Genomic DNA, 27,024 nt, shown 5'->3' on the forward strand with positions numbered 1-27,024 from the left:
ATTAAGAATGAGTTGCAAGTTAGCCAGCCATGATTCAATTTGAGTAAAGGATTTTTGAGCTAAGTCTTGTAATTGTTGGGTGGTGGGTGTTACACATATAAGAGTTGAATCATCAGCATATTGGATACTTGAAACTAGTGGTCAGACATTACTGACGTCATCAGTAAATATGTTGAGCAGAAGGGGTCCAAGAATAGTGTCTTGTGGGACACCAAGTGTGACTGTGCGTAGAGAGAAGAGGTCATGTAGCCATCTTACTGCCTGCTGGTGGTCAGTTAGGTAGCTTTGGAACCAGGAGAGAGTGGAAGGGCTAAGATTAAGGTTGGACAGCATGGTTAATAACTTGCTACGGGAGACTGTGTCAAAGGCTTTGGGCATATTGAGGAATACAGATGAAACTATTTTCCTTCATTTCTGTAATGGTGTATGGTATTGGTAAAGCTGAGGAGTGCAGTGGTGGTACTATGAAAGGGTATGAAGCCATGTTGGGATTTGTCTAGTAGGTTGTTTGCTGTTAGGTGGTAGATTTTAAATAATTGTATATACTGTTAATGGCTACCATTCCATACAGCTGTATATGGTATTGCTGTGACAAAAAGCATCAGTATCTCTCTACCACATTCCATTAGCTTTTGTGGCCCAACGAAGCAGTAAGTCAAAATAGGAGGCTGGAAAGGAGAATCAGTCAACAGAGGTCCAACCATCTCTCACCTGGATGGCTAGATGTATTCAAAGTACTTTGGGCTGATTAGAACTGATGGTTAATCTTTGAATATATATGGATATTATACATTTTTCTACAGGGAATTGTTAGAGATTATTCTCAGAGAGTGGAACATGTGCTCATGTTTTTTATCAACATGAAAAGGATTTAGGGCTTTGGATTGTACCTAGAATTAACTCTTAAGGCTAGCAGCATGATAGGGGCTATAGCCATGGATTTTAAGTCTAGGAATAAAAAGGTTTAGTTTTCGTGATGTAAAATATTGATTAGTGTTCAGTTGGAGTCTTGTTTACAGTTTTGGAGTCTTTAACTATAAAGGAGGTTGACATGCTACAGGGGATGACTGTGAAGGTGGCAACAGTAACCAGTTAACATGCTACACTGTAGTTTACACTCACTGCAAGACCGGCAAAGCCATATTTTGGTGTGTGTGTGTGTGTGTGTGTGTGTGTGTGGGTGTGTGTGGGTGTGTGTGGGTGTGTGTGGGTGTGTGTGGGTGTGTGTGACTTCATGAAGACAGACTGTGAAGATCAGAGAAATGGTGACCAGCAGCATGGAGATGTGAATAGTTTTGGTCTGTATTAAAAATACTATGGTATTTATCAGAAAGGGTAGGGGAATTTTCTAATGCCCAAGCCAAATTACCTCTAAGTAGTATAAATGTTAGGAGGGTGTGCATGGAACATGCAAAGATCCAATAGAAAAGAACATACCAGGGAGCTATTTGCACTTAGTTTGTCCCATTTTTTTGTTCTAGCTGCACACATCCCTCTTATAGGGAAATAGTGTGTGAAGATTGTTGACACTCTGCAATTGTTCCTTCAACTTTGAATTGGATCTGCCTGTGCCATTTTCTGGACTTATATCATCTGTTTCCTGGTGTAGAATATCTGGGGGTTAGTTATGAAGGCCACACTCACACAGCTTCCTGATGGGCCAAACAGTTTACAAACCTCCCTTTCTGGGATCACAGCAACGGTCCGGGCAATTTTAATTGCCACTACTAGTGCAAAGGAAAACCATAAGCTGCAGGCACTCTCAAAAGCTTTGCACAGACAGAAAACACAGTTCAGTGGGTGAAGGCTGGACAGCTTTTAGACATGTAGCCGTGATCCCACAGATTATAAACAAAACTGGATGATCTTGACAGAGCAGAAGGAACAGCTTGAGATTTTCTGGGACACTAAGAGCTGATCCATTGGCCTTTGTTATGTAGGAACTTAAAATTCTGTTTCCATAGAGCCCAAAGGATTAATACTAAAACTAAGATGTGCAATTTACCTCATCATTTTATTCTCTATTTTTTAAACTATAGTGTTAATGAGCTGGCCTTAAAAAAAGAGCAAGGAGATGGGGAACAATTTTACAGTTGCAGATTCACCATTCTGAGTACCCCTGTATTGCAGCAAAATTCTGCACATAAAAAGGAAGGCATTGCTTCCTTTTTTAATTTCTCTAAATCTTTTGGGGTTTTAATACCATGATGGGAATGGACCCCATTCCTAAGTGAAAGTACAATTAAAGTTCATGAAATTAGCATTGTTTCACTCTTTGTCAGCCAAAAGTGCTCTACGCAGCACCCACAACGTGCCCAATAATGACTCCTCCTGTAATTCGTATGAAGTTGCATGTATTGGTAACGTATCTAAATATGATTGTAGACTCTTTTTATAAGATCTGTCACTCCTACTACTATTGGAACTATTTGGGTATCTTTCTTCCACATTGCTTTCATTTCTGCATGCAAACCCTGATATTTTATAACTTTCAATGTCTCTGTACGCAGGACACTGTAGTCACTGGGTGTGGCAATTTCAATAATCAATGCTACTTTTGTCTTCTTTTCTTGGACCACGATATCTGGTTTTCTAGCATCTGTCTTTTGGACTGTTGGTAATGGATGATCCCATGTGATGTAGACTTCATTTTCTATGATGCTTTGTGGCTCATGTTTTCAGTGTTTTTCAGCCACTTCAGTACCACAATGTTTGCACAATCCCCAGTGCAGCAGTCTTGCCACATTATTATGCCTTTCAGTGTACAGTCCTTCTGCCATTAGTATGTCACAACCAGCAATGAGGTGTGCAACTGTTTCCAGTTTGTTTTTTCAAAACCTGCATTTGTCTGTTTCTCCCACATGTTCAATGGACTTTGTAAACCAGCATGTACGTAGCCCACTGTCTTGGGCCACCAATATTAACCTTTTCATCTCTAGGTTTGAATTCACTTCTCCTTAACCATTCCTCCAAAGGAAGGCAGTGCTTCCCTATATGAGGAAGTTGAAACATAAAAAGAAAAATGCTGACTTGTTAGGTATCAAAAAAGTCAGTAACTAAGTAGTCAGTCCCATCACAGATGTTCTGAGAACCTAATCGCACAATTCACATGGCATTCATTTACTTGTCTCATTGGTAAATGAGACAAGTAGCTGAATGTCATGTGAATTGTGTAGACCTTTAAATACAGATAGGAGAGCACATGGATTTTATTGTTCTGATGAAGTCTCAAGTGTTGGTATAGATGAAAGAGTTTAACTACAATGTTCATTGTATTGTATAGAGAGTTTTCACAATAAATATTGGTTGATTTATTTAACACATGCAATTGAGTGCTTTGTTTGAACATGTGTGCTGGGACCAGCTATGTGGTTATATGAGGAAGTTGAAATAGATGGGTGTGACCTGTCAAATACGTTTCCCTGCCACCTTATTAGTTGACTGTGATGGTCATTCCATATATTTTCAACTTCCAAAATTAGATGCATTTGTTACAGCAGCCATGCAAGATCCTTCAGTGGACTGGAGAAAGGGAATGGGGCCTACAGCCATGGAAACAAACCAGAAGATAAAAAGTTAAACACTCATCTAGTTCTACCCTTACCTCAGTGACAGATCTCCACCTCAGAAGACACAATGTCTTTTTATCATCAGCATCATTATCATCAACCCCCTTTTTTTTCCATTTTCTGCTCGGGGTTAGGGTGTTACATCAGCTGTCGCTATTTCTCTGTTCAATGTCGCTGTCCTACCTTCCTTGACAGTTATGCTGGGCTGTCACTTGTCTTCACTCACACAATCTACCCATCCTTTTTCCTGGTTGCCCTCATTTCCTCTTGCCTTCTTTCTATACCTCAGTATGCATCCTATTACCCATCTCAGACTCTGTCTCCATCACCTCTAGCTTCCTCAACTGCTCTGCCTTCAGTGCCCGGGTTAATGTATCGCACAGTTGAACTAGTTATACCAGTGCTTTATTCTCCTTACATTTCATCTTCTTTGGCATTCTTCTAACAAAAATACCCCTGACAATCTTTGCCAGTTGGCTGCAGCCCCTCTCATGCTAGCTTTGACCTCCTCATTCAGACTTCCCTTCTCAACCACTTCTCCCATGCACTCAAAGCTGTTAACTTCTGCTAATTCCCCAGTTTCATCCCATGTGCCTTTTATTTTGCATTCCATTTCCCTATCATTTGCTGAAGTTCTTGTTCAGAGTCTGCCTACAATACCACATTGTCTGCATAGAGCAACTTTGTTGATATGCCCGCTCTGACTTGTTTACTGATGTGGTCCATCACCAGTATGAACAGCGCTGGGTTCATAGCTGAACCCTGATGCACTCCCACTCCCACTGCGAACCCCTCTGAATCCGAACACTCTTTGTACTTATGTCATTAAGTCCTTGTGTATAGTCTACATTAATTCTACCAGTATCTCTGTGACTTTTGATTGCAGGACTGTCCAATTAAATTTTCTTGGGGCCTTGTCATATGTTTTCTCCAAGTTTGAGAATGCCAAGTCTGACTTTCCTCATCTCTAGCTTCTTCTAAACTATCTGTTGGTTGCACTGCTGTATCCTGATCTGAATTTGAACTGCTCAACCCCCATCTTTCTACCAATCTGTGTATTTCTTTATCATTCACCCTGTTAAGAACTTTCATGCAGTGTGACAGGAGTTTGATATCTCTGTACTGGCCATAGCTACTAATGTCCCTGTTGTTCTTATACACTGGCACTAGTATGCTTGTCCAGTCTTCTAGGATGTGCCTTTCTTTCCATATTGCTATGAGTACCTCTGGAGCCACTTCTTCCCTAACTCATCCAACATCTTGATCATCTCTGATGTGACCTCACCTAAGCCTGCTGTTTTCCCCTGACTAAATTTCCTTGATGCTGTTCTTACTTCTTCTAGGGTGAATTTTAATCCCTCTTTCATCAGATGTTGCGCCTAAGGCAGGGGTTCCCCAAGTGTGTGCCGTGGCTTCCTCACAGAGGCACCACAAACTAATAAGCTTAGCAGCCGCAAAATAAAAAGAACATGGTTAGGCTTAAAGTAAGGTCAGTCAGCCTCATATTCTCCCATGATACTTCTATGAGTATAATTTTCTCCGATCTGTGTTTTAAAAGTACAGCGAGGAATGTCTTCATATACAAATAGTGCTCCCGCCCTGAAGGAGAAATAAAAATTTCGTAAGTGGCAGAATTCGCTGAAAGCTTTAACAATTTCTTTTGGCGGGTCTTGTGAAACATAACCCCGCGTCTCTGACTGATTGATCATGGTTAGTAGCCCCTCTCATTAACGCAGACTCATGGAGATGTGTCTGGTTACTACAGCCTTGGTGTTAGGCGAAGGATATGATGGCATTTGGAGTGAAAAGCCTGGAGTTGTGTTTGTGCCCGTTGGCCACACAGGTCTGGTTCTTCAGTTGGAAATAAAACACCGTGCATAAGGAGTCATCCCTGGTTTGGGAAGTGAAGGATATTTATAAACACAAATTGTACTGTAGAAATCAGTGCTGTTGTCTTCTTACATCTAGCAGCCGGAATCAGGGATGGAAATAAAGCAAAGAACTAAGAAATCTAGTACACATAAATCTCAGAGGAAGCAATGTGTGAAACTTTCCCTTGATACTAACCAGGCTTAGACTGGATGGAAAAGGAGGACTGGTTAAAAAGTGAGCTGCATGTGGAGATACTTGATTTCAGAATTTCTTTTGCTGGAAGCTAACCGGGGTTTCAACAGGCTAAATAAGTTTTCTCATGGTGTGGAACATCTAGCTGATCCCCCAGCACTGTACCATGAAGTGAGATTTTCTTACATTTCGTGAATTCGCCTCCTATTTTATTACACATGCTTGTATAGTTTACGGGCTAGAGAAGGGTTACTAGCAGGGGCACAACTCATGCTCTCTAACCCTGATATGAGGGAAGTTTGATTAAGCTTGAGTGGTCTGTTGCTACCAGGGTTTAATTCCTACTCAGCTGTTTACTTTTCTTGCCTTGAGGGTCTTTGAGATCAGCGCTAGCTGAACATGATGCTGTCCCGCAGTGTTTTGGATGTGAAAGTCGTGGACGTGGGGAAGAGAAGGAACCCTTCCAAGCGTTATGTGAATAGTGTTGTACCATGATTATTTCTTACAAGAACCTACAATCGGCAAACACAGATTGTGAGTTGGTCATGCTTCTAATGATCGGAGATATTTTTTTGCAGCGAATATATGGGCCAGTCTTTTCAAAAATGCACCATTTTGTGGTATTTCTTTACAAATGTATTGGTTAATATTTTACAGTTCAGCCACCAATGGTTTGGTGTATGATTAGTCTGTATACATTACAGAGTAGCACTCAGCAGCAGTTTCAGACAAAGCTTTCTTATAGGGCTTTTCTGTCCTTGTAACGTTTATATGTATGTATTATTTCACCCCCCCATATGTCTATATTTATGTATGTAAACACACGTGTTGGTGTGTATGTGGGTCAGGTTGGTAACGTGGAAGACTGTCTTTCTAGTAAACAGGTATGGCTGAGTGATCCTTCAGGACATATTGATCTGTGGTCAGCTTGTCTCCAGACAAGCCTTTTCTTCGTGTTGCAGACACTAGGGGCTAACAGAAATCCTGAAGGATGGTCAGCAGTACATTACTAATAAGGGCATTTACAGTATGTATACACACACACACACTTTTAAATGGTAATGGATGCACAGTGTGACAACTTCAGTTCAAAATGTAATTCTGAATTGGACTTGATCTTTTGAACAATTTTAAACTGAGGGAAAAATAATGTAATATTTTGTGATCTTAAATACGTGTATTACTTATTATTACCTAACTAACCCTTTTAATTAAAAAAAAAAAAAAAATTATTTCGCAAAGTATACTTGTTAGAATTTGATGGGGGGGGGACCTTGGGAAAACCTGGATTCAACAAGGGAGCCGAGAATCGAAAAAGTTTGGGAACCACTGGTCTAAGGCAGTACATCTTCTGTATGTTTTTCTTCATTCAGAAGCTGGTGGAAGTATTACTTCCATGTGTACTTTGTCCAGTAGACTGGTGAGCAGGTTGTTGCTTGCATCCTTATGTAGCGTGTCCGACTATCTTCTTTATATTTCTGTCTTTGCCTTGTGATAGTTTCTATGTGCCATCTACTCGGTCACTTTTCAAAAGCTGGTAGAGTGCATATGATGCCTTGCTCTTCACTATTACAATTGCTTTCTTAGCCTCTTTGTTAGCCAACCAGCAGATATTTCTATATTTGGCTCTTGATGCTTAGACATTCAGGTGATACTGCATTATCAGTTCTTATTTTTGCTTAAAACGTATGTCCACTGTCCCTCTCGATATGACTACCTTTTGAGTTGGAAGGTCTCTATATTTTGCCAACTAGCTAATGGGGTATTTGTCCCTAGGATGGTCTGTTTTCATTTTTTACTCTCATCTATTAAGATTGTTCAGCTTGTGCAGTTGGTAAGCAGTTTGTTGGCCCTGTTTTCACTTTGAACAGTCTGTTCTTAATCATTATCTTGCCAAACACTCTAACTACAGAGATTTTTAATTTTTCTCAAGTAGGTTGGGGGGGTATGAGTATTTCTTGGAAACCATGAGGCATATCTTCAGCTTTAAAACAGCAGGCTTATGTAGGTCTATGGAAGGCGATGGCAATCAGACCTAACTTTTATCAAGGAAACAAGGTTAAAACTTGCTTCTTCAGAGTTCTTCCTAAGAAGACAGAAGGATGGCGATCTCTAGCTGTTGTTCCAAAGCTCTGAAAGATGATTTCATTTTAGAGATTAAAGTAGTTCTTATTAACAGTTATGAAAGGACCAGGGAGGATGACAGATTGTTGCAAATGTTTGTACGATGAAGGGCGTGACTGTCCTGGGTTGCTACCTCAGTCCTCCACCACTTTTCATCTTCTCTTTTAGATGGGAGTGGGATTGATTGCATACTAGTGGTTGGGTGCAACTTTTAATGTCCCTCTGAACCCTGTCTTAGACTGAATTTCAGAAAGGTGCTTCAGGAAAAAGAAAATAATTAAATGTTTCAGGGACTTGAAGGAAGTGGCTAGTTCACACATGGAGTGTGTTGCATCCCCATGGGAGGGAGTATACTTTTATAGCGCAATAAATGGGCACTGTTTCTCATCTGGACTATCTCCTGCTGAGTTTCCAGATTCTGAAGGTAGTTAAGGAAGTAAACCATAGTACATCTACCTATCAGGCCATAATTTTGTACGGTTGCAAATTCTAGCAGTTGAACATGACTTTCCCTAGGGCCTGAGATTTGACGCTACGCTCACCACATTATGGGTTACTTTTAAATAATTTAATTCAGGACTGCTGGGAGGTAGGTTAAAGTAGCACAAACAACTTCTTTGTAGAATGGGAACATTTTAAAAATCTGGTTAGATGGTTGTTGGTGGAGATTAAGAAAAGCAACAGCTATACAAAATAGCAGAGTCATTCAGTTGGAGACAGATGCACAGGTTGGAAGGATGATATAATATTATGGGGGACAAAACGTGGATAAGCATGCAGATTTTACAGCTTAGTGAGATAGTTAGATTAGGCCATTCAGCTCAACAGAGTACCTAATAAATGAGAGACTGCAAACTTACTGCTGTGCTAAGGGTACTGGATCCCTAAAACTTCTTGCTAACAAAGTTCTTATATGAAGGAAAGAGCTCTATTACAGCTATGACAGTGGATAATAGTGAAGTGTCATGGAGCACAGGAAATTGCACAAGTATTGCCTAGCACCATCATTAAACTTAACAGTAGGTCCAGTGAACAAGACTCCACCCATTCAAGTACATTTTTACAGCAGGCCCTGTTGCCACAAATTGGAGCCACTGATTGCCAGGCTCTTAACCAGCCAATAACAGTACAGAAGGAGTACAGTATCCAGCAACTTACCACTGGGAAACCAGCCAGTAATAGTACAGAAGGAGTACAGCATCTAGCAACTTACCACTGGGAAACCAGCCAATAACAGTACAGAAGGAGTACAGTATCCAGCAACGTACCACTGGGAAACCAGCCAATAACAGTACAGAAGGAATACACTATCCAGCAACGTACCACTGGAAAACCAGCCAATAACAGTACAGAAAGAGTACAGTATCCAGCAACGTACCACTGGGAAACCAGCCAATAACAGTACAGAAGGAGTACAGTATCCAGCAACGTACCACTGGGAAACCAGCCAATAACAGTACAGGAGTACAGTATCCAGCAACGTACCACTGGGAAACCAGCCAATAACAGTACAGAAGGAGTACAGTATCCAGCAACGTACCACTGGGAAACCAGCCAATAACAGTACAGAAAGGAGTACAGTATCCAGCAACTTACCACTGGGAAACCAGCCAATAACAGTACAGAAAGGAGTACAGTATCCAGCAACTTACCACTGGGAAACCAGCCAATAACAGTACAGAAAGGAGTACAGTATCCAGCAACTTACCACTGGGAAACCAGCCAATAACAGTACAGAAAGGAGTACAGTATCCAGCAACTTACCACTGGGAAACCAGCCAATAACAGTACAGAAAGGAGTACAGTATCCAGCAACTTACCACTGGGAAACCAGCCAATAACAGTACAGAAAGGAGTACAGTATCCAGCAACTTACCACTGGGAAACCAGCCAATAACAGTACAGAAAGGAGTACAGTATCCAGCAACTTACCACTGGGAAACCAGCCAATAACAGTACAGAAAGGAGTACAGTATCCAGCAACTTACCACTGGGAAACCAGCCAATAACAGTACATAAAGGAGTACAGTATCCAGCAACTTACCACTGGGAAACCAGCCAATAACAGTACAGAAAGGAGTACAGTATCCAGCAACTTGCCACTGGGAAACCAGCCAATAACAGTACAGGAGGAGTACAGTATCTAGCAACGTACCACTGGGAAACCAGCCAATAACAGTACAGGAGGAGTACAGTATCCAGCAACGTACCACTGGGAAACCAGCCAATAACAGTACAGGAGGAGTACAGTATCCAGCAACTTACCACTGGGAAAGTGACAGGACCAGATGGTTTGCCAGCAGAATTTTTACATAATCCAGAAAGCTTTTAAGTAAACCACTTTTTGCACTATTCCATGAAGGAGGAGGGATATATTCCCTTACTCATCAATAACCCTTCTCCAGAAAGCAACCCCATCTGATTTCCTTCCTATTTCAATTTTACAATTGGAGACCAAAAGATATGGCAAGATTTTGGCTTCATATCTGGAAAGTTTACTGTCTTCATTGGTGCATCTCCTGCAGCAAGGATTTATTATCCAAAGGCAAGGTGAGTAGAGCTAATGTGCTTATGGCTAGAATTAAAATAGCTTCACCTTCTTATGGCTGCATTGTTCTTAGACCTTCATAAGACATTTGACTCTCTGGAGTGGTCATTCATGTGGGAAGTAGTCCAGGTGTTTGGATTTACCATTACCTTCTTGAAACACTGTCCGTTATATGTCAAGCCACTGGCACAGGTTGCTAATCAAGGTATGGTTTTCCTAGCATTCCAGCTTAGAGAAATCCAGGTGGGGTGGAAGATAAAGTTTGGCATGTTCTGAAATATATAAACCTCTCCAGAGCAATTTTATGGTTTTGGGAAAAAATATTGTGCTCCTTTACAGTTTTGGTGGGCCTATCTCTATATGTTGGTAACTTAGACAGTTAGACTTTATGTATCAGAAAGATTTGTTGGCAGATATGTGTGGTTCTCTCTTGGTCTTCCAGATATGCTCTGACTGGCATTCCTGTAATCCTTTACAGCGATGGCAAATCTTCATTTGACCTCTCTGACAGGTGGTAAAAAACACCCCGGGGCATTTAATTGTAGGAACAGTATTAGTAATTTGCTAGTTAAGTTTTTAAGGAGTATAATATACAACAAAATCATCACTGACTCTGTGCATGTTGCGTTGATTTACAAGTCTGTCTTTTCATCACTGATAGTCAAATAGGAACGCATGCTTGGTTTTGCTCTGGGAACAGAACAATGGGAAGAGTCCTAATATCTTGGAAAGACATAATGTTTTCCTCCTCACTTGCTTTTACCCATTGCAAACTGAATCACATTTGGCATCTCACCACTGTTAAGCTATGTAAATAAGGAAGGGGCGCAAGATACTGGAGGTGTACATTAGAGAGAGAGTTATTTATACATGGTGTGGTTGTGTCCATTTTCAGCAAGCTTATGGACAAGAGTAGTGGAATGGAATGGTTCTGGTTTAGAATGGTGTTTTTCATGGTTATCATTTTTAGAGGAAGGAAAACTTGTTCTACTAAAGTTGATGAACTGGTCTGCATTTATGAATAAGGATTTAGTTCTGATAAAGTCATTTTATGTCTAGCTTTGAAAAGTACCAGAATAACTTTTTTGATTTTTGAACAATTGTTGATTCTGACAAAGTTATATCATGGTCATGCTCTGTTGAATTGACAGTTTTTGATCTTTTTTATTAATTTGTTTCTGGTTTGCATGGTTTTGTAATAGTGGTTATGAAAAGAAAAGTGCCTCTTAAACAAATCAGAGACCTAGTGGAACTAACATAAGTGCCAAAAGGTAATTAAGTAAATCAATAAATCGATAAATAAACAAGAAAAAGGTGCCAATACTGGATGGACTGAGCAGAAACCGAAAAAAAGGAAACGGAGGTCAGAAAGCAATGCAAGAAATGTGGAGGACTTATGAGTGGTGGAAAGGGTCAATAGATGTGGTTATAAGGGAATGCAAAATAATCTAGAAAAATACAACCATGAATGGCAGAAAAAAGTAGGCAGAATGGAAGGGGAATGGAGCTAGCAAAATAGTAAAAAAAAGTAAAATTAGTTATTTAGGTACTGAGGTCAAAAAGGAATGGAGAAGGGTAATGACTTTGAAAAGGAAAAAGCAAACATGCTACACAAATTATTTTCCTGTTTTCAGTAGAGTAGAATTTCTCAACAGGAAGGAAAATGTGGGGAAGACAGTGAGAGACCACTGAATTTAGAAAGAATAAGGTGCATGTTAGATGGGGGCAAATAGATGGTTGATGTTGGATACTTATGGGTACATAAGATCACAAACCAGTAAAAAAGAATAACATAAATCTGAATCCAAATTGCTGAATTCCCAAAGCATTGAAACTTTAGCTTTAAATATATTGCCATACTACTTTTCTTTCCTTCAAAACCCGCGGTAGTGGTGCTGCAGTAGCATTGTCACCTCACAGCAAGATGTTGTCCCGTTCAGTTCTCAGCTAGAGCGTCTTCTGTGTGGAGGCATGCGTGAATGGGCGTGCCTTCATTGAAGGTTGTGCGTCAGGGCTGGTAACTCGGCAAGTAAAAATCCACTACCAAACATTAGTGGACCGGAGTTCTGCTATGGCGACCCATAAGCCAAAAGACACAACAACTTTTCTTTCCTTCAAAATCCAGTCTGTTTCTTCAATTCGTGAACCTTTGCAAAGGTTGGTAGCCAAGAAGTCCTGGCTCAACCACAAGATGAACACCCATCAGGCCCACTCATCATTGGTATATATCTGACCACAAAGATTCCTTACAAAAATAATAGAGGGAATAAACACAATATCCTATGCTAATTGCCTCCAATCTCTCTCTTTACTTGGTATCATACAGACTTCAGGGAGGTGATTTTTGACTGGCATGCCATCCCTGGATCCTCTTTTGATGAATATTTTGCACATATGTAAAACCAACTGCATCAGAACTATGAGATTAAAAATCCTAAATTTTGCTTGCAACATAAATAAGACATGTTGGAGAGACAGATATGTTTTTCAGAGAATTCCCATCCTCCGGAACAGGCTACCCATCTGTGTGAAGTAGAGCTCCTCCATATCCCTATTTAAGCACAACCTGGACCAAAGGATGGGTAATAGAAAATTCACCCCTAGTCTGGCTTCTGTCTCTGGACAGAAGCAGTCAGTAAGACATCCCGTATAAATCAAATATAAATCAAATTTGTGAGTCACATTTGGGTTGCACAGCTAGGCTTTTAAGGGCCCTAGTGGTTGTTAGCCTAGTAAACCCCTAGGAACCAATGAACCTAAGACCATTGCAAAGCTTGGATATCAAATGAAAAAAATAGACATTTGTTTTCATAACTCTTCATGAGGTTAAACATTTTCTCTAAAGAATGCAAGTAGCTTCACAGTATGGGAAGGTATGCAAAATAATTTTTTTTTGATGAAATAACTAGGATTGTTTTAGCAAACCCTAATGTCATCTGCCAAGGTTAAATTTGATACCATTTTGTAAATATGCTGAAGCGATCGTGTTAGATTTCTATATTTCATCGCCTATTAGTCCACTCAGTTTAAAGTCAATGGCATCATTGGCGAGCCGTACTGGACATGCATAAAGGGGTCACACAGAATGACACTGGACCAATTCCTGAGACATTTGAGACACCACTGATGATGGCACTGCATCTAAAGACTGGGGCTCTGATGTTAACCTACTGTATATAGTCAGATCATTATTCAGTGTTATATATAAAAATACTTTTTTTAGGTTACCAAGGTTTTGAATGTTACCACAGTAGCAGTTTGTTTAGAATGCCATGGCTATCCATTTCTGCTATGTTAATTGACCTGCACTATAATCATAGGACCTACTTCCTTATATACCTCTACCAAAAATTACAGAATTACTCATGAAAGATTCTAAAGCATGAAAACAATGTTAATGTAATAATCAATGTTGATAATACATCTCCTATGGATACGTCCTGCGTTGGATAAAGAGAAACATTATAACTTGATCAAATATATTTATAAATATGATAGTAAGCTTATAGCTTTGGGATTGTTATGGACAGTTTTGAAAACCATGTATCCTAGATCTCCGGACTCCATGGTATGTGAGCTATTATTTTTGAGCTTAGAGACCCTGTGTTTCTAAAGTATAGCCAAACAGTCCGCTTATGCTGTGCTGACGACATCCTAAGAAAGCCAAAACATGCATGTCCACAGCTAGTGGGGTTTGGCTTTATTGGCGTGAATGTATCCATAAAGACTTGAAAAGAAAAAGTCATGGTCATTCTGAAGCACTTAATGCCCTTAAGGGGTCATTTGCATATGTCTCATGGGCTTCTATGACAGGAGGTTTAAGGTATCGCATAGTGAAAACTCTAGCTTGATTAGGTTTTTCTTGTAGTTTTTTACTAATTGGTTTGTCTGTGTGACCTTTTCAATTTTTGGCTTGCATATTTGAAGTTGCAACAACTGTAAACTACATTTCAGACAGAATTATAAATAAGATTGTTCACATGAGTATGACTTTCAGACTATATTTAATTGTCCCTTTTTTACTTCAGGTGCATAATTGAAATATAACATACATTGGGGCACACGAGAGTTACTTCACAATAATTACCTTAGAATTCATCTTTGCAAAGCTTTTTAACTGCCTGCTTCAACACTTGAGTCTTAGAAATGGAATTTTATTAGAAAGAAAAAAGAAACAGCTGGTAGTATTCTTTGTCAAATCTTCCTCCAATATTAATCCGAAAATAATTGGATCTATACTCTGCAACACCTGGGATGCTCTTTTATAATTTATTTTATCTAACCACAGTATCTTAATCTAATCTTAATCTAAATCTGTATGTTTTTTTTTTTTTAATGCAGTCAGCAACTCACATCAATCCCTTTTAGCAGCTTTAAATATGTGAATCTTTTACTATTTATAAAATAAACAAGATGAGTTAAAACTGCTGGTGAACAAATCAGTTGTTACTAGGGAAATTGAGTAAATACTGACCTTTGGGAACATTATAGTGGAATTTATAGGTTCTTAGTTACACAATTCAGCTAACCATGTTTTGTGTCGTGCACACATTTTCAGACATGTCATGACTTTAATTAGCAAAAATTTGTCTACATATATACTAGCATAGTAGGTCTAACATTGAGAATGTTCCCTCAGGCCTTCTGGTGGAGTTCATCCTTTCACCACTCAGCATCTGTCTTTGTAAACCCTACACATAGGGATGCATACGTCTGGTGCCTTACACGTGCTGTGATGTCACACTGTGACTCCATATGTCCAACTAACCTCAGAATCTATCAGTTATTTTAAGCAACTTACATAGTTTGGATTACAATCCCAGAATTTATCAGTAAAGTCCCTATGTTCAGCACCTACATATAAATCAAGTGCCCATGTGGCTATCAAGTTATTAACCAAAACCCACGATGGCATTGTTCATATTGTTTCTAGACACTAAACACCTAACCAACCTCAAACATGTAATAAGTACAAATCCAGATGAAAACATGTCAGTCTAAGGCAGTAGTAGAATAAAATAAACCGTTTTAATTTAGCACTTTCATCTACACAGTCTGACTACTTCAGAATGTTTCCAGGCAGAGTGAAAAGCACTGCCACATATAGCAGATATTCAAACCTTACACATGATGATTTCCAGTGGAAAGTATTTTTTCTATCTTGTGAACAACTGAGGAATCCTCACAAGAACTATGGCAGGAGGGTCCATTGTGCTTCGAGGCATTATTTGGACCATCAATACAAGAGCCAAATCTCTGAGGTTAAGTTGTAGTCTAGCCATTATTGAAAAAAGTCCTTTACTAATTTCTGAACCCCACAGGTGCTGCTTTGTTCCTTGAAAAGTGAGCACTCAAGTCCTCTGCAGAGTAGGAAGAACTGGAAAAGGTACATTCCCAGCTCCCACTTTGAGAGTGCATTCTGAGGCATTGGTGCTACCAAATTTTTTATTCATCAGCTGTTACTGAAAGATGTCCAAGCTGATCCTGGAGACCAACTCTCAAGTCATCTGGTCAAAGGTCTCGTTACTCAAGACAAAGGTCTCCCCTCTATGGCTTCTCCCAATGCAGAACGTGGGTGGTCAGTCTTGGATGAGGGAGAGTATTAGAGCCTCATATCAGGGATATTTGGTGAAAGCCTGGACTTCAAAGTCTAGAGGAATGTGAGCAAGGTTTTGTGCCCAAATGTGGGAAACAAAAAATCTATGGTTACATACAAAGGAGAAAGGCTGTACTGATATCTTGACCGAAATTTTACAGCAACGTTGCTTTTTTGGATCATAGACTAGCTATGTTATAGAACCTATGCTTGTCCTTTAAAATATATCACATAGTTTCTGTGAACCAGTGGTTACAAACAATGAAGAAATAAAGATTACAATATACAAATGTAGACTTCTAACAAAAACTTTAAAAGCAAACACTTTTTTTCCTAGGGGCAAACCCATCTTGCACAACCCACAACCTCACATGTGTAGATAGTAATCTGTGAGATTACTTGACCTTGGTGGTAAAAGAATCCTCCTTTATCAGGTTTATTTATTTATTTAAACATTTGTTAACCAGATAAATACGCTGATCTGAAGACCCTTTTCAGGCATGACCCAGGCCACAAAGCATTAAAATCTGTGATTAAACAGTAGCAGCGGACAATGTCAACAACAAAATCATGTGCTTTCCATGAGAATAGGCTTCAGGACCATAACATCAGGGAATGGAGATGAATACTAGTTCCAGGTCTGGGACAGGCATATCTCATTGCTTACTACACATCAAATACTCATTTACAGAATCTAAATCTTCATCAGCAGATAATAGAGCAAGTTAACATCAAAGATTTATATCCCAATGTATCGCTCACCTCTGGAGCAACCTTCCACTACAGTGTCAATCAGAGTAGCACCCTTGCCACCTTCATGGTAACCCTAGATAACTGGATGGGCAGCCTCAAATTCTCTCCCTATCTTGCCCCCCCCCCTCCCCACCATGAGGCTAGAGGGAAATTTAGAATAGGGTTTTTTAGCTAGGCTAGAAATGGTCTGCAGACCGACTGCCTAGTTCTTACCTATGACCTTATTATAGTTCTGCTTCCCCCAGCAATTGGAGAACATCTGTTGTGCACTCCCCCTTGCATGACACTATGTGCAAGCCCATGCTTGGAGGTAATTAAGGTAGTGGGTCTTCCTCACTGTCATACACCTCTGAGGATTCATCTCTGAGGTGTACCAAGATAATGAGCCCTTCCGCAACAACATTTTAATGATATTTTAATGATTGTGAAGTTTCGCATGAACTAGTGTACATGTGTTTGTGCCGTACATATGTATACACATGCATAATTATATCTATAACTAGACATATGTATGAGTTGATATGAGTATATTTTCGTATATGTGGGTACGTGACTAGTAATCAAAATGCACAAGCATAGAATAAAAACTGATTGATCCTAGCATTTAATTATGAATTTTGGAAAATTTTGTAATTTTGAAAAACTCACCAAAAAGCAAAAACACCAAATAAAAATGATTGAAAAAGAAAACCAAACCAAATAGTTTCCTTTTCTGATTATAAAACAAAACAACGTATATAGTCAACCCAAGTTTGTTTGAGTAGTGTTACTGTTAAGAAAGGGTGGTAAGACACCGTGCATAAGGAGTCATCCCTGGTTTGGGAAGTGAAGGATATTTATAAACACAAATTGTACTGTAGAAATCAGTGCTGTTGTCTTCTTACATCTAGCAGCCGGAATCAGGGATGGAAATAAAGCAAAGAACTAAGAAATCTAGTACACATAAATCTCAGAGGAAGCAGTGTGTGAAACTTTCCCTTGATACTAACCAGGCTTAGACTGGATGGAAAAGGAGGACTGGTTAAAAAGTGAGCTGCATGTGGAGATACTTGATTTCAGAATTTCTTTTGCTGGAAGCTAACCGGGGTTTCAACAGGCTAAATAAGTTTTCTCATGGTGTGGAACATCTAGCTGATCCCCCAGCACTGTACCATGAAGTGAGATTTTCTTACATTTCGTGAATTCGCCTCCTATTTTATTACACATGCTTGTATAGTTTACGGGCTAGAGAAGGGTTACTAGCAGGGGCACAACTCATGCTCTCTAACCCTGATATGAGGGAAGTTTGATTAAGCTTGAGTGGTCTGTTGCTACCAGGGTTTAATTCCTACTCAGCTGTTTACTTTTCTTGCCTTGAGGGTCTTTGAGATCAGCGCTAGCTGAACATGATGCTGTCCCGCAGTGTTTTGGATGTGAAAGTCGTGGACGTGGGGAAGAGAAGGAACCCTTCCAAGCGCTATGTGAATAGTGTTGTACCATGATTATTTCTTACAAGAACCTACAATCGGCAAACACAGATTGTGAGTTGGTCATGCTTCTAATGATCGGAGATATTTTTTTGCAGCGAATATATGGGCCAGTCTTTTCAAAAATGCACCATTTTGTGGTATTTCTTTACAAATGTATTGGTTAATATTTTACAGTTCAGCCACCAATGGTTTGGTGTATGATTAGTCTGTATACATTACAGAGTAGCACTCAGCAGCAGTTTCAGACAAAGCTTTCTTATAGGGCTTTTCTGTCCTTGTAACGTTTATATGTATGTATTATTTCACCCCCCCCCATATGTCTATATTTATGTATGTAAACACACGTGTTGGTGTGTATGTGGGTCAGGTTGGTAACGTGGAAGACTGTCTTTCTAGTAAACAGGTATGGCTGAGTGATCCTTCAGGACATATTGATCTGTGGTCAGCTTGTCTCCAGACAAGCCTTTTCTTTTCGTGTTGCAGACACTAGGGGCTAACAGAAATCCTGAAGGATGGTCAGCAGTACATTACTAATAAGGGCATTTACAGTATGTATACACACACACACACTTTTAAATGGTAATGGATGCACAGTGTGACAACTTCAGTTCAAAATGTAATTCTGAATTGGACTTGATCTTTTGAACAATTTTAAACTGAGGGAAAAATAATGTAATATTTTGTGATCTTAAATACGTGTATTACTTATTATTACCTAACTAACCCTTTTAATTAAAAAAAAAAAAAAATTATTTCGCAAAGTATACTTGTTAGAATTTGATGGGGGGGGGACCTTGGGAAAACCTGGATTCAACAAGGGAGCCGAGAATCGAAAAAGTTTGGGAACCACTGGTCTAAGGCAGTACATCTTCTGTATGTTTTTCTTCATTCAGAAGCTGGTGGAAGTATTACTTCCATGTGTACTTTGTCCAGTAGACTGGTGAGCAGGTTGTTGCTTGCATCCTTATGTAGCGTGTCCGACTATCTTCTTTATATTTCTGTCTTTGCCTTGTGATAGTTTCTATGTGCCATCTACTCGGTCACTTTTCAAAAGCTGGTAGAGTGCATATGATGCCTTGCTCTTCACTATTACAATTGCTTTCTTAGCCTCTTTGTTAGCCAACCAGCAGATATTTCTATATTTGGCTCTTGATGCTTAGACATTCAGGTGATACTGCATTATCAGTTCTTATTTTTGCTTAAAACGTATGTCCACTGTCCCTCTCGATATGACTACCTTTTGAGTTGGAAGGTCTCTATATTTTGCCAACTAGCTAATGGGGTATTTGTCCCTAGGATGGTCTGTTTTCATTTTTTTTACTCTCATCTATTAAGATTGTTCAGCTTGTGCAGTTGGTAAGCAGTTTGTTGGCCCTGTTTTCACTTTGAACAGTCTGTTCTTAATCATTATCTTGCCAAACACTCTAACTACAGAGATTTTTAATTTTTCTCAAGTAGGTTGGGGGGGTATGAGTATTTCTTGGAAACCAAGAGGCATATCTTCAGCTTTAAAACAGCAGGCTTATGTAGGTCTATGGAAGGCGATGGCAATCAGACCTAACTTTTATCAAGGAAACAAGGTTAAAACTTGCTTCTTCAGAGTTCTTCCTAAGAAGACAGAAGGGATGGCGTATCTCTAGCTGTTGTTCCAAAGCTCTGAAAGATGATTTCATTTTAGAGATTAAAGTAGTTCTTATTAACAGTTATGAAAGGACCAGGGAGGATGACAGATTGTTGCAAATGTTTGTACGATGAAGGGCGTGACTGTCCTGGGTTGCTACCTCAGTCCTCCACCACTTTTCATCTTCTCTTTTAGATGGGAGTGGGGATTGATTGCATACTAGTGGTTGGGTGCAACTTTTAATGTCCCTCTGAACCCTGTCTTAGACTGAATTTCAGAAAGGTGCTTCAGGAAAAAGAAAATAATTAAATGTTTCAGGGACTTGAAGGAAGTGGCTAGTTCACACATGGAGTGTGTTGCATCCCCATGGGAGGGAGTATACTTTTATAGCGCAATAAATGGGCACTGTTTCTCATCTGGACTATCTCCTGTTGAGTTTCCAGATTCTGAAGGTAGTTAAGGAAGTAAACCATAGTACATCTACCTATCAGGCCATAATTTTGTACGGTTGCAAATTCTAGCAGTTGAACATGACTTTCCCCTAGGGCCTGGAGATTTGACGCTACGCTCACCACATTATGGGTTACTTTTAAATAATTTAATTCAGGACTGCTGGGAGGTAGGTTAAAGTAGCACAAACAACTTCTTTGTAGAATGGGAACATTTTAAAAATCTGGTTAGATGGTTGTTGGTGGAGATTAAGAAAAGCAACAGCTATACAAAATAGCAGAGTCATTCAGTTGGAGACAGATGCACAGGTTGGAAGGATGATATAATATTATGGGGGACAAAACGTGGATAAGCATGCAGATTTTACAGCTTAGTGAGATAGTTAGATTAGGCCATTCAGCTCAACAGAGTACCTAATAAATGAGAGACTGCAAACTTACTGCTGTGCTAAGGGTACTGGATCCCTAAAACTTCTTGCTAACAAAGTTCTTATATGAAGGAAAGAGCTCTATTACAGCTATGACAGTGGATAATAGTGAAGTGTCATGCGGAGCACAGGAAATTGCACAAGTATTGCCTAGCACCATCATTAAACTTAACAGTAGGTCCAGTGAACAAGACTCCACCCATTCAAGTACATTTTTACAGCAGGCCCTGTTGCCACAAATTGGAGCCACTGATTGCCAGGCTCTTAACCAGCCAATAACAGTACAGAAGGAGTACAGTATCCAGCAACTTACCACTGGGAAACCAGCCAGTAATAGTACAGAAGGAGTACAGCATCTAGCAACTTACCACTGGGAAACCAGCCAATAACAGTACAGAAGGAGTACAGTATCCAGCAACGTACCACTGGGAAACCAGCCAATAACAGTACAGAAGGAATACACTATCCAGCAACGTACCACTGGAAAACCAGCCAATAACAGTACAGAAAGAGTACAGTATCCAGCAACGTACCACTGGGAAACCAGCCATTAACAGTACAGAAGGAGTACAGTATCCAGCAACGTACCACTGGGAAACCAGCCAATAACAGTACAGGAGTACAGTATCCAGCAACGTACCACTGGGAAACCAGCCAATAACAGTACAGAAGGAGTACAGTATCCAGCAACGTACCACTGGGAAACCAGCCAATAACAGTACAGAAAGGAGTACAGTATCCAGCAACTTACCACTGGGAAACCAGCCAATAACAGTACAGAAAGGAGTACAGTATCCAGCAACTTACCACTGGGAAACCAGCCAATAGCAGTACAGAAAGGAGTACAGTATCCAGCAACTTACCACTGGGAAACCAGCCAATAACAGTACAGAAAGGAGTACAGTATCCAGCAACTTACCACTGGGAAACCAGCCAATAACAGTACAGAAAGGAGTACAGTATCCAGCAACGTACCACTGGGAAACCAGCCAATAACAGTACAGAAAGGAGTACAGTATCCAGCAACTTACCACTGGGAAACCAGCCAATAACAGTACAGAAAGGAGTACAGTATCCAGCAACTTACCACTGGGAAACCAGCCAATAACAGTACAGAAAGGAGTACAGTATCCAGCAACTTACCACTGGGAAACCAGCCAATAACAGTACAGAAAGGAGTACAGTATCCAGCAACTTACCACTGGGAAACCAGCCAATAGCAGTACAGAAAGGAGTACAGTATCCAGCAACTTACCACTGGGAAACCAGCCAATAACAGTACAGAAAGGAGTACAGTATCCAGCAACTTACCACTGGGAAACCAGCCAATAACAGTACAGAAAGGAGTACAGTATCCAGCAACTTACCACTGGGAAACCAGCCAATAACAGTACAGAAAGGAGTACAGTATCCAGCAACTTACCACTGGGAAACCAGCCAATAACAGTACAGAAAGGAGTACAGTATCCAGCAACTTACCACTGGGAAACCAGCCAATAACAGTACAGAAAGGAGTACAGTATCCAGCAACTTACCACTGGGAAACCAGCCAATAACAGTACAGAAAGGAGTACAGTATCCAGCAACTTACCACTGGGAAACCAGCCAATAACAGTACAGAAAGGAGTACAGTATCCAGCAACTTACCACTGGGAAACCAGCCAATAACAGTACAGAAAGGAGTACAGTATCCAGCAACTTACCACTGGGAAACCAGCCAATAACAGTACAGAAAGGAGTACAGTATCCAGCAACTTGCCACTGGGAAACCAGCTAATAACAGTACAGGAGGAGTACAGTATCTAGCAACGTACCACTGGGAAACCAGCCAATAACAGTACAGGAGGAGTACAGTATCCAGCAACGTACCACTGGGAAACCAGCCAATAACAGTACAGGAGGAGTACAGTATCCAGCAACTTACCACTGGGAAAGTGACAGGACCAGATGGTTTGCCAGCAGAATTTTTACATAATCCAGAAAGCTTTTAAGTAAACCACTTTTTGCACTATTCCATGAAGGAGGAGGGATATATTCCCTTACTCATCAATAACCCTTCTCCAGAAAGCCATCCCCATCTGATTTCCTTCCTATTTCAATTTTACAATTGGAAACCAAAAGATATGGCAAGATTTTGGCTTCATATCTGGAAAGTTTACTGTCTTCATTGGTGCATCTCCTGCAGCAAGGATTTATTATCCAAAGGCAAGGTGAGTAGAGCTAATGTGCTTATGGCTAGAATTAAAATAGCTTCACCTTCTTATGGCTGCATTGTTCTTAGACCTTCATAAGACATTTGACTCTCTGGAGTGGTCATTCATGTGGGAAGTAGTCCAGGTGTTTGGATTTACCATTACCTTCTTGAAACACTGTCCGTTATATGTCAAGCCACTGGCACAGGTTGCTAATCCAAGGTATGGTTTTCCTAGCATTCCAGCTTAGAGAAATCCAGGTGGGGTGGAAGATAAAGTTTGGCATGTTCTGAAATATATAAACCTCTCCAGAGCAATTTTATGGTTTTGGGAAAAAATATTGTGCTCCTTTACAGTTTTGGTGGGCCTATCTCTATATGTTGGTAACTTAGACAGTTAGACTTTATGTATCAGAAAGATTTGTTGGCAGATATGTGTGGTTCTCTCTTGGTCTTCCAGATATGCTCTGACTGGCATTCCTGTAATCCTTTACAGCGATGGCAAATCTTCATTTGACCTCTCTGACAGGTGGTAAAAAACACCCCGGGGCATTTAATTGTAGGAACAGTATTAGTAATTTGCTAGTTAAGTTTTTAAGGAGTATAATATACAACAAAATCATCACTGACTCTGTGCATGTTGCGTTGATTTACAAGTCTGTCTTTTCATCACTGATAGTCAAATAGGAACGCATGCTTGGTTTTGCTCTGGGAACAGAACAATGGGAAGAGTCCTAATATCTTGGAAAGACATAATGTTTTCCTCCTCACTTGCTTTTACCCATTGCAAACTGAATCACATTTGGCATCTCACCACTGTTAAGCTATGTAAATAAGGAAGGGGCGCAAGATACTGGAGGTGTACATTAGAGAGAGTTATTTATACATGGTGTGGTTGTGTCCATTTTCAGCAAGCTTATGGACAAGAGTAGTGGAATGGAATGGTTCTGGTTTAGAATGGTGTTTTTCATGGTTATCATTTTTAGAGGAAGGAAAACTTGTTCTACTAAAGTTGATGAACTGGTCTGCATTTATGAATAAGGATTTAGTTCTGATAAAGTCATTTTATGTCTAGCTTTGAAAAGTACCAGAATAACTTTTTTGATTTTTGAACAATTGTTGATTCTGACAAAGTTATATCATGGTCATGCTCTGTTGAATTGACAGTTTTTGATCTTTTTTATTAATTTGTTTCTGGTTTGCATGGTTTTGTAATAGTGGTTATGAAAAGAAAAGTGCCTCTTAAACAAATCAGAGACCTAGTGGAACTAACATAAGTGCCAAAAGGTAATTAAGTAAATCAATAAATCGATAAATAAACAAGAAAAAGGTGCCAATACTGGATGGACTGAGCAGAAACCGAAAAAAAGGAAACGGAGGTCAGAAAGCAATGCAAGAAATGTGGAGGACTTATGAGTGGTGGAAAGGGTCAATAGATGTGGTTATAAGGGAATGCAAAATAATCTAGAAAAATACAACCATGAATGGCAGAAAAAAGTAGGCAGAATGGAAGGGGAATGGAGCTAGCAAAATAGTAAAAAAAAAGTAAAATTAGTTATTTAGGTACTGAGGTCAAAAAGGAATGGAGAAGGGTAATGACTTTGAAAAGGAAAAAGCAAACATGCTACACAAATTATTTTTCCTGTTTTCAGTAGAGTAGAATTTCTCAACAGGAAGGAAAATGTGGGGAAGACAGTGAGAGACCACTGAATTTAGAAAGAATAAGGTGCATGTTAGATGGGGGCAAATAGATGGTTGATGTTGGATACTTATGGGTACATAAGATCACAAACCAGTAAAAAAGAATAACATAAATCTGAATCCAAATTGCTGAATTCCCAAAGCATTGAAACTTTAGCTTTAAATATATTGCCATACTACTTTTCTTTCCTTCAAAACCCGCGGTAGTGGTGCTGCAGTAGCGTTGTCACCTCACAGCAAGATGTTGTCCCGTTCAGTTCTCAGCTAGAGAGTCTTCTGTGTGGAGGCATGCGTGAATGGGCGTGCCTTCATTGAAGGTTGTGCGTCAGGGCTGGTAACTCGGCAAGTAAAAATCCACTACCAAACATTAGCGGACCGGAGTTCTGCTATGGCGACCCATAAGCCAAAAGACACAACAACTTTTCTTTCCTTCAAAATCCAGTCTGTTTCTTCAATTCGTGAACCTTTGCAAAGGTTGGTAGCCAAGAAGTCCTGGCTCAACCACAAGATGAACACCCATCAGGCCCACTCATCATTGGTATATATCTGACCACAAAGATTCCTTACAAAAATAATAGAGGGAGTAAACACAATATCCTATGCTAATTGCCTCCAATCTCTCTCTTTACTCGGTATCATACAGACTTCAGGAAGGTGATTTTTGACTGGCATGCCATCCCTGGATCCTCTTTTGATGAATATTTTGCACATATGCAAAACCAACTGCATCAGAACTACGAGATTAAAAATCCTAAATTTTGCTTGCAACATAAATAAGACATGTTGGAGAGACAGATATGTTTTTCAGAGAATTCCCATCCTCTGGAACAGGCTCCTCATCTGTGTGAAGTAGAGCTCCTCCATATCCCTATTTAAGCACAACCTGGACCAAAGGATGGGTAATAGAAAATTCACCCCTAGTCTGGCTTCTTTCTCTGGACAGAAGCAGTCAGTAAGACATCCCGTATAAATCAAATATAAATCAAATTTGTGAGTCACATTTGGGTTGCACAGCTAGGCTTTTAAGGGCCCTAGTGGTTGTTAGCCTAGTAAACCCCTAGGAACCAATGAACCTAAGACCATTGCAAAGCTTGGATATCAAATGAAAAAAATAGACATTTGTTTTCATAACTCTTCATGAGGTTAAACATTTTCTCTAAAGAATGCAAGTAGCTTCACAGTATGGGAAGGTATGCAAAAGAATTTTTTTTTGATGAAATAACTAGGATTGTTTTAGCAAACCCTAATGTCATCTGCCAAGGTTAAATTTGATACCATTTTGTAAATATGCTGAAGCGATCGTGTTAGATTTCTATATTTCATCGTCTATTAGTCCACTCAGTTTAAAGTCAATGGCATCATTGGCGAGCCGTACTGGACATGCATAAAGGGGTCACACAGAATGACACTGGACCAATTCCTGAGACACTTGAGACACCACTGATGATGGCACTGCATCTAAAGACTGGGGCTCTGATGTTAACCTACTGTATATAGTCAGATCATTATTCAGTGTTATATATAAAAATACTTTTTTTAGGTTACCAAGGTTTTGAATGTTACCACAGTAGCAGTTTGTTTAGAATGCCATGGCTATCCATTTCTACTATGTTAATTGACCTGCACTATAATCATAGGACCTACTTCCTTATATACCTCTACCAAAAATTATAGAATTACTCATGAAAGATTCTAAAGCATGAAAACAATGTTAATGTAATAATCAATGTTGATAATACATCTCCTATGGATACGTCCTGCGTTGGATAAAGAGAAACATTATAACTTGATCAAATATATTTATAAATATGATAGTAAGCTTATAGCTTTGGGATTGTTATGGACAGTTTTGAAAACCATGTATCCTAGATCTCCGGACTCCATGGTATGTGAGCTATTATTTTTGAGCTTAGAGACCCTGTGTTTCTAAAGTATAGCCAAACAATCCGCTTATGCTGTGCTGACGACATCCTAAGAAAGCCAAAACATGCATGTCCACAGCTAGTGGGGTTTGGCTTTATTGGCGTGAATGTATCCATAAAGACTTGAAAAGAAAAAGTCATGGTCATTCTGAAGCACTTAATGCCCTTAAGGGGTCATTTGCATATGTCTCATGGGCTTCTATGACAGGAGGTTTAAGGTATCACATAGTGAAAACTCTAGCTTGACTAGGTTTTTCTTGTAGTTTTTTACTAATTGGTTTGTCTGTGTGACCTTTTCAATTTTTGGCTTGCATATTTGAAGTTGCAACAACTGTAAACTACATTTCAGACAGAATTATAAATAAGATTGTTCACATGAGTATGACTTTCAGACTATATTTAATTGTCCCTTTTTTACTTCAGGTGCATAATTGAAATATAACATACATTGGGGCACACGAGAGTTACTTCACAATAATTACCTTAGAATTCATCTTTGCAAAGCTTTTTAACTGCCTGCTTCAACACTTGAGTCTTAGAAATGGAATTTTATTAGAAAGAAAAAAGAAACAGCTGGTAGTATTCTTTG

At 39.6% G+C, this 27,024-nt stretch overlaps 1 protein-coding gene across 5 annotated transcripts in view; it reads left to right on the forward strand.

Annotated features, from left to right (window-relative positions):
• The window catches only part of PALM (paralemmin), a 610,021-nt gene that overhangs the window by 338,901 nt on the left and 244,096 nt on the right, over window positions 1-27,024 (forward strand). The window lies entirely within an intron of this gene.

Source organism: Protopterus annectens, chromosome 13.part0 (assembly GCF_019279795.1).
Source record: "Protopterus annectens isolate FY-2018-M chromosome 13.part0, PAN1.0, whole genome shotgun sequence".
In the NCBI taxonomy this organism is placed as follows: Eukaryota; Metazoa; Chordata; order Ceratodontiformes; family Protopteridae; genus Protopterus; species Protopterus annectens.